The sequence below is a fragment of the Streptopelia decaocto genome, assembly GCF_964273445.1.
Source record: "Streptopelia decaocto genome assembly, chromosome: 1".
Taxonomy (NCBI): domain Eukaryota; kingdom Metazoa; phylum Chordata; class Aves; order Columbiformes; family Columbidae; genus Streptopelia; species Streptopelia decaocto.
The window spans coordinates 83375126-83384210 of record NC_138663.1 but is presented as its reverse complement, the minus strand read 5'-3'; the positions used below and the strand labels follow the sequence as shown (position 1 = coordinate 83384210).

At 44.4% G+C, this 9085-nt stretch overlaps 1 protein-coding gene across 11 annotated transcripts in view; it reads left to right on the top strand.

Annotated features, from left to right (window-relative positions):
* The first annotated feature begins 1088 nt into the window (after positions 1–1088).
* FOXJ2 (forkhead box J2) overlaps positions 1089–9085 on the top strand; it is a 28133-nt gene continuing 20136 nt past the window's right edge. The window contains exons 1-2 of one of the 11 annotated variants that reach the window (XM_082043467.1): positions 1090–1333; positions 2484–2656. The gene's annotated coding sequence lies outside the window, so the exon portion shown is untranslated. Of the gene's footprint in view, positions 2657–7194; positions 7304–9085 lie in introns of those variants that run through there. The other 10 variants (XM_082043460.1, XM_082043466.1, XM_082043465.1 and 7 more) reach the window with 10 other exon arrangements.

Sequence of the window (9085 nt, the reverse complement as noted above, 5' to 3'; positions counted from 1 at the left end):
AAAAAGCAAACTCAGAAAATGTAATTTTCTTCTAGCAAGTGTCCTATCCTCCACTCCAAGCCTTACAGCAGTGTTACCATTTGGAGGCATGTGAATGTGAAACTACTCACAGAAAGAAGACCTTATCAAATACAGCATGTCTTTTAGATAACTGGGGTAGGGACCCCAAGGGAGGCTCTTTCATGGTTGTGTTTTTCAGATTTCCATGTGGAAATCTGACCTCAGATGTAGGGGGATCTCAGGCAGTGGCTGTTCCTCCTCATAGATACATTGTGTAGCATTTGATCTAATTAGTTTACTTCACTACACAGTCCTCTTTAACATTGTAAAATAATGGATAGTTGCCTCTGCCTGTGTCCCTAAGACCAGCCTTGCAACGGACTGACAGGAGACTCACAGTTTTCAGTCAAATAGGTGAAAACAGGACAACACTGTAATTCACAATGTTTTCTATCTGGTTTTAGTTGGTTGTAACACGTTGGAGAGATAGCAATGAGACTTTTAACAGGGTTGCAGCAGAAATGCTTCATAAGATTTGAGGATGTGACTGCAATAGGTTTTTGGCCAATACAAGGCACCAGGAAAGATTACCAAGGATGGAGGGTCTACTTTTTGGGGGGGCTGGAGAAGGGTGCAACCATGGCGTGGTTGGTGAGAGCAGAGCAAGTTGCCCAGGGCGGCAAGCCCGACCTGCAGCGGGGGCTGCCAGGCCCAGGCAGCCATTTGGGAGCAGCGTCCGCGGATGGAACGGGGAGCTCTCTCGAGCCGGAGGAAATGACGGCCGGGTGAGTGCGCGGCTGCCGCAGGGGTGGCCTAACACCTGCCGCCGCCAGCTGGGAGGCAGCAAGAGACCGCTGCTGGCAGCGGCCTGGCGAGGCGAGGGCCCCACGAGCGGCGGCCATCTCCGGGGTGAATTGAGCTCCCGGGGTGGGGTAGGCTGTGATCCCGACGGGTAGCCAGGCTACCTGGGCGGAGCCGGGCTCTCCCTCCACCGGGTACCGTGCGCGCCCCCGCGCTAGGCAGCCACAACTCCCGCAGACCGGCGCCTCCTTAACCCGAGGAGGCGGGGGCGGCCGCGGCCAGAGGGTGCCGGGGAGGCGGAGCGGAGGCTGGGGAGGAGCTGGGGCCTGCAGTGGAGCCGCAGCCCGGAGCAGCAGCCGCGGCAGCGGCGGGGCCTGGAGAGACTCAACGCCGCTCGGCCGGGGCCCCCCGCACCGGAGCCCGGGGAGCCCCTGGGGAGGAAGCCGAGGCCCGGCGGAAGTCGGCGGAGGCGACCGCTCAGCCCCGCGCAGGCCCGTGGGTCGCTGCGGCCTCCCGTGGTAGTCGGGCCCAGGCAAGAGGAGCTGGGGCCTGGGGGGAAGCCAGGGACAGCCTCCGGGCAGCCGGGGTGGGGGGACACCCCCGTAGCTTGGCGGGGTGGAGGAGACACCCTGCCCGCCGCCCCCCTGCCCCATCCGCAGCCGTGAGGGGACACCCCGTTAGACAGCCCCCCTCCCGGCGCGAGGGACGCCCCCTCGCCCCTCCCCACCCTTCGCTGGCAGGCCGGGGCGCACCCGCCAGCCAGCCGCCTTCCCCACACCTGGCGAGAGAGCTTAGTACTTGCCCCCTTCCTCCCTAACCAGCCAAGGTTGGGCAGAGGCCTCTGACACCAAGCCCTGTAACTTATCTAGAAGCGGGTCTGTTCTTCCTTGCTGTGGAGTAGAGCCTGCTGGAGCTCTCTCGATACCTGTTGAGGGGAGAGGCATCCTCAGACCACAGATTCTGAGGGCTGTGAGAATAACCCTTACCACCCACTTCCCCCCTGTTACTGAGGAAATTCGTCTCTCAAGCAGAGGAGACAGCTCTTACCAGACCAGATAGTAACAGGTGAGTCTCCACAGAAGAAATTGCATGTGCCAAAGAGAGGCAGTCCTCAAGGCAGAAATAAGTAGCACCTCTAGATACTTACCTAGTAATTGTAATCATATTTGCTCAGGAGGCAGCAGAGAAAGCAAAGGAGAAAAAGTAGAGCCAGATTTTGATATTCTTCCCTTTTCCAGTTGCTGTTAACCACTGGAGATAAAGGTAATTTCCAATACTGACCTCATTCTTCTTCATCCCAAGGAAGATCCCTCATTCCCCAATCCCAGGAGGGTTTTCTTCAAATATCCTGTGCAAGGAGAGAAGACACACCTCCCAGTTACAGGGAAAGGAAAGGCAGTCTTCGCTGTTAATAGTCACAGAGATAGCACGATTTTTTTCACAGAAAGAGATTTGCCCACCAGTAAGGACAAGGTGCAGCTAGAGGCAAGAAGAAATTTACAGGTAGAGAGACTGAAGAAATTGATTTTTGAAATAATCTGACAATCAGTGAAAAGGCTGCCTCCCAGGGGAATACCTTTTTAGTCCTTAGCTGCCAGAAGGGAGAGAAGATCTCCATCCTGGGATAAAACCAGCAGTTTTAGGGGACTGACAATCCCACACAGATTGTTTTAATACTCAAGATCCTGAATTCATCCACGATCCCTTCGCCCTCAAAATATTTCTTGAAGAAGGTCTTGGAATATTTGACAGCAACGGTCTGAGGATGGGCCTTCGAGAAAGAGTGTGAAGGACAGTACCCCAGAAACCAACACTGGAGATAAGCCACCTTCCTCCAGAAAATCTTCCAGACAGAGTGAGTGACCACATTTTATCATTTCTCTATTCCTAGCTGTCCTTCTCTTTTGCCTTCGCTCTTTGTTTTCCATGTCTCTTCTCTCACTGTATCTGCTTTCCTTTTAATCTTTTTTCTCTGTTCCTGAACCTCTCCCTAGCCTTATTTTTCTGTATGTCTTTCTCCATCTCTCTCATTTTCCCTTATATGCTGTATGGAATTGACTTAATTCTTTCCCTCACTATTTAGCTTATGGGAGACCTCAGCCCTGGTTAATTGTGAGAAACCTCTTTGCCCATTTCCCTCTTACTTTCTTTCACTGGTGTATTCATCCTAGGCACAGCCTTTATCGTCGCTGGTGTGAAATTAATTTCTGTCATTTGGGGGTCATTGAGAAGGATAATACTGGCAAAAAAAACCTGTTGAGGAGACAGGAGCAGTGATTTGTACCACTAGTGTACAAGAATCCACCTGTGGGGTTGGAGTGTCAGTTTTTCTCCATATGGGTCCTACTGTGCTCATAACTGTGGGAATAGCTGTGTGATGCAGACCTCTGCTGTGACTTGGAGCTGAATGTACAGATCCCAGTGCTAGAGCTCAGAGATGTGTGTCGTGATGTACCTGGGGGCTGTGGGATGAATTCTGGAAAGAGTACCCTTGACAGCGGGTCCTGTGGTGCTCCAGGGCCTGGGAATGAAAGTGGTGACAGTGCTGGTGGAATCTGCTCTGAAAGCCAAAAGAAGCCATTTGTTGCCACTAGTCTTCATCTGTGTTTTTTATGCTGTGTTTAGGGGCTAGGAATGTGACTCCTAATGCTAGTGATATGGTAAGCCAAGCTGGCTGCTTTTTGTAAATGAGGCAGTTAATTTCAGTCACAAATGAATATTCTGATACTAACTTAGTGATTTCCTGAGAAATCAAGTCCAAGGGAGACTAAATCTCAAATGAAGCCCTAGCAGATTCCTGTACCAGAAGAATCATGCCTAAGGATGTCTCACCTGAGATATTCCAGTTTATGTTCTTGAGTGAGATAGCAGTGAGGAAATCCAAGACCAAGGGGTCCTTGGCCCAGACAGGAACCGTTCTGGAATCCATTTGGGAACACAGTGGTTAACAGGGAGTCCCTGAAGAAGGAACTCCGTGGTGTAATTTGCAAGCAAGATCAGACAAAAGATGCCAGGGCCCTCCAAAGTGATTTGTCATTTTGTCAGAGAATTTTTACAGTTATCCCTAGCTTCAGAAGGTGCCTCTTTATAATGGAAGGCTGAACCATGAAGCATACATATGTTCTGGGGGTATTGTTAGGTGCCCTCCTACCTGTTGCCCTATAGTTATGCAATCAGCCTGTTTTGAGTACAGCTGTGTTATCTAGCATGAGGGAAGAGATAACTGTGGCATTTTGGCCTTTGTACATCCAAGGGGATAACTGACTTTTCATGCTCTTGAGGTTAATTTAGCTCACGCTGCCCCCTTCCTCACAGTAGTGACTTGACATTTTTTCAAGTGCTTTTGGCTCTGATGGATGCCAGGGTACTTTACAGAATATATATGCCAGCCTTACAGAATTCTGCTCTTCCACAACAATTATCTTTCTGTATATGAAACTTTTTTCTTCATTATTAATGATAAAAATTAAGATTTTGTATTTGCTGCCTGAGCTTTAAATATTCATGACAAACATACAAGGGTGAAAGTCATATGCTGTAGAATAACTGTTATTTGTTAATTGCTGACAGGGTATTCAGTGTTGACTTGAACACACAAAATTAAGACAATGCTCTGCAGATCTCATAGTCTAAAACACAGCTATACAAAAGCAAGGACATACTGATAAATTTAAGGAAGGGACTCATTTTTAGAGGACATAGCTCTTCAGTGTGATCGTGGTATTTACATCAAACGTTTATCACAGGCTAAAATGCAGCTTCTTCTGAGGTGGAATGCTGTAGCTGTTCTGTACCATTTATTTTATACAAAAGTACCCATAAAAGAAAAAGGGAGAGTATTATTTATCTTCTTAAAAGTGTGAGATACTTTATAGACACATTTAAATGAAAGTGCTATGTCTTTAAGAGTTTCCATTAAGAATGTTAAACCAGAACACCTAAAATTAGGCTTTAAAAACCACATTTAGGTACCTAAGTAAATAGCCTAATTCTTTTAAGTGCCCAAGAATGTAGAGTCGACGTGAAGCAATGAAGTCTTCAACAATTAAGAGACAGTTATGTGTGTATGAGTTTGTAAATTTAAATTTAGATATTCATGCTTCTAAAAGCTGACTTGTAAAGTTGAATTAGTCTGATCTTGTCCTATGTGCACTCTGCTCCCATCTGAGAATTGAGTGTGTGGCATTTCTCAGGTCAAGCCCTTAGGTAAAATGAAATGAGGTGGTCTAGAGAGTTATAGGAAATGTTACTGAAAGATCATGAGGTTATATTAATGTTTAAGTATGTGTTCTGTAAGTTCTTGGGTTTTATATTGAAATCTGGTTCTGTAGGCAAGTTTCTAGGGTAGAATAAGGAGTCAGAAAACTTGCAGTGAAATACAATAAACAGTTTGAGGAGTTTGGATAGAATTTCTGAGTCCAAGGTGGTGTTGTGACTATTATAGTACCATTTTTTTTTTTTCTTCTTTAAAAATATGGCTGATGTCTCTGGCTAAGTGTTTTCTTGCCCAAGAGGTACAAATGTCTTTGCCTACTACCTCCTCCCCTAAATTTCAGCTGACCTTCATAGAGTGGGAGATTCAGTGTACATCAGGGTTTGGATTTTTGGCCTTTTATTTCAAGTGTCAGAAAAGGGATATGGTTAATGGCAACTGTGATATGGACAGTTGTCCCTCAAGAGCAGGACTGCACTGATTATCTCATTTTACACAGCTGTCAAACAGGAGTTACATCTCCATCATTAGAAACCAAAAGATGCAATCCTTTTGGACTCATTTTTCCATTTGTTTCTCCCAACCTTGGGTAGAACTCTAACTGGTGCCTTTCATACAGAACCCTCTCTGTTTTATAGTACTTAGTTTGCAGAATCTGTTGATGAGTGATGCTTCAGAATTGAAACTTTAAAAACTATTGTTTCTAGCACTTTCAGTCTGGAAGACAATTTTCAAAATACAAGTAGTGCCCGGATTAATGGACAGCCTAAAATGGTATCTCCAAAATGTTTGAACTCTCCAGTCGTGCTAACTCTGAAGCCTAAAGAAAAGCATTTAAATCTATATTGCTGGCTGTTGCACATCATGTTACTTTAGCAAGGATATCCAGTTGATATGTTCAACCTCGAAATGCTTATCATCTTGGTAGGTGTCAGTATTGCTATCTATTCTGCTGTTGTTTTCTTCTTCATTGATGAACTTAGAAATCTATAATATATTTCTGCCCTGTAGTCATGTTTTCTCTTTTAAAGGCAGTTTGTGTGTGTATTGCTGAGGGGAGAGCAAGCATGCTACAGTATGTTTTCACAATTAAATAATCACAAGTTTTCATTTTAAGTTTGAAATGAAAATGTGAAATACTGGGAATGTTTCAAAATTTGGAGACCTCACAACAGAGTCTAGGACAGATTTAATGTTGTGTCCTGTGGTGCTTTGCCAAGATTTGGACTAGGCTGTCGTTTTATCATTCTGTCTTTGACCTGCCCTGTCCTCTACCCCATCCTACTATGAACATTGGAGTTGGTGTCTTAAAGGTAGACCACGAACAGATTTTGCTAGTTCCTGACCTTTGTGAACCCTTTCCTGAATCCCATCCTGGGCTTCCTAGCATCGTGTCACAGTCAGTTTCCTTCCCTGCACCTTAAAGGTCCAGCATGTTTCCACCCCTTTACTCTCATTTCCTCCTACACCCCGCTCCTCCTCCCACTTCTCTTTGTACTGCCCTTTACATATAGTTTTATGCTACCCCTTTGGCATTCTGTCCTGTGGTCCTGTAAGCCTAAAATGCAACTTCTCGCTTCATCAAGCAAGCATCCACCTCTCTAGGATTCTTCACTGGTAGGAATTCTTTCTTACTGCCTCTCACAGGCCCCACCCCTACTTCCACACGTGCATTTTTACCTGTTCTTGGTTTAGCTTTTGTTAGATTCTATGGTTGTGGATATAAAGCATTTTTTTTGGTCTGAGATTAGGTCAAGAAACCTGTTTTATTTTTATCACTATACCAGGTGTTTCAAAACGATGGGCCCATCTGTGGAGGTCTATGGAGGATCAGTACCGCCTTTTGTAGTGTACTTGTAAGTGGATCTCATTCCCATATAAGGTTCGATAGATTTGTACATGGGTTCCTTTCCCAACTTAATGCAAAGTGCATTTAACCCCACTGTGGGGGTTATACTTCAGGACCATCTTCTGAAACACCCTGTATAATAGATAGAATTTTGTTCATCTGAAAATTTCCTGTTCCGCTAGGCTGGGAAATGGCACTTTGTCTCGATAATCCAGCTCATTTATTCTCTCACCCTCTCTTCTCCTCTACCCCCTTCCCTTCCTCAGGAATAGCTGGATTTTAGTTGGTTAGACAGAAATGCCCTTGTATTACATTTTCTGGTTCCTTCCAGCACTTCAGGATCTTGGTTTTGAGAACTGGGGTGAACAGTTTGTGCAAGGTGCAATACCTCGTTCCTCATCCTTCTAAGCTGGTCAATTTACTTGATGTGAAGTCAAGAGGTAAGGGGATATGTGTTCTTTTTTTCTTTTTTGCCCCCTTTTTATGCATAAGAGAGACTGAGTAATGAGGGAGAGGTGGAAATGACAAATGAGAGCTTTTATACCTCAAGGAAAAAATATTTGCTTTTTTTTTTTTTTTTTTTTTTACAATTAGCAATTCAGATTTTGTTTATGCTCTCTATAAAGACTGTGGCTGATTATGTCAGAAATATGTAATTACTGTTTAAAGTTCAAATCTGAATAATTGGGAAGGAATCTGAACTTTCTGTGGTCACAAATTAAAGGAGCAAAGTTTCAGAATTCTCAGTTTTCCCAAAAAGCTATTGTTAAGTAGAACCAAAACAATGCTCCCTCCCCATGAGGAACTTGCAGAGAAAATAAACAAGTTGCTAAAATAGTTACCTCTGAAATTCCCTTTATCTCTACCTGAACAAAGCAGACGAGCTATGAATGTAGGGAACTGGTCTGGGATTTGGGAGGCATTATGTTCTCTGCATGGTTCTGCTTCTCCTTTCCTGGCTGACCTTGGGTGGCGCACTTCCCTATGCATGGCTTCCCATTTGTCCTTAATAGGTTATTGATCCTTTGTAAGGGTTCCAAAGTATAAGGATGAAAAATACTTTATAAAGGCTAGCTGTTCTTCTTACTGTTGATTACCTTAATTACAGTGTGATATTCAACTCAAAATCTCTAGATGCAGCTTTTCATGGCATTACAAAACAGTGAATTGGGACATGATGCCCCAATTAATTTTTATTTCATGGAAGGATCTGTGACTCCAAAACTGAAAGATCCTTTACCATGTCTGCCACCTAGAACTGTTTAAGTTTCTTTAAGTATAGATATTTGGACTCCCTTCAAGCTTCTTCTAAGATCTCTAATGACCTTTTCTTGGCAGGTCTCAGGGTCTCTATTCCATCTTCATCCTTCTTGGCTTCCCTGCTGTTTTTGACACTTGATCGTGCCCAGTCTTGAAATCTTGTCCTCCCTTGACTTTTGTGTTAGTATTTTCCTGGTTTCCCTCCTGCTTTTCTAGTCATTCATTCAGTAATTTCTGCATTAAGCTGTTTACCTTCCTCCATTATTTTTCTTGTAAGTTAGACATAAAGACCCACCTTCGGTATCCTCTCTTTACCACCTCCATGCCAGTGATATTAAATTACGCAATTTGGCATACTGTCTTAACATACTTTAGAACAATTTGCAGCAAGTTTAAGACTGCTGAGGCCAAGATGGAACTCCAGAAAGCTCCTCTGAGATTTCCCTTTTTTTCTTGCTTTCTTCTGTTGTGAGTCTCCACAGTTGGGCCTGTAACATGGGTTTTCTTGCATTCTTCTTGCTCTGCATGTACAGGGTAGGGGTTCATCTTCCAGGTTCATGGCCTGAATCTCCTTCTGCTTCTTAGTCTCTTTGAGTAACCATTATGCTTCTTCATTTACCATCTTGGTTACTGCTAGCTGTTCTTGCTGGACTCTGACAATTGTGTTACCTTCTTGTCTTGTTAAAACCACAATTACTGAAGCTATCTTCCTGTTGTGTTTTCTTAGCACGTTGCCATCTCCTCCTTGACAAGCCTGTTTGTTGGCTATCATCCACTACATAAGATGGCAGCTTCTTGTACTCAGTCTAAGTGACCTGCACATTTATGCTTTTCCCCTATCTGTTGCTGTCTCTTATTGTCCTTTGCTCTGCTAGGAACACAAGCATGACATTGTGCTTTTCCATTTCTTGCATGAGCATCTTTCCACATTCTTCCTAAGCTGACTCATACCTTGATACTTA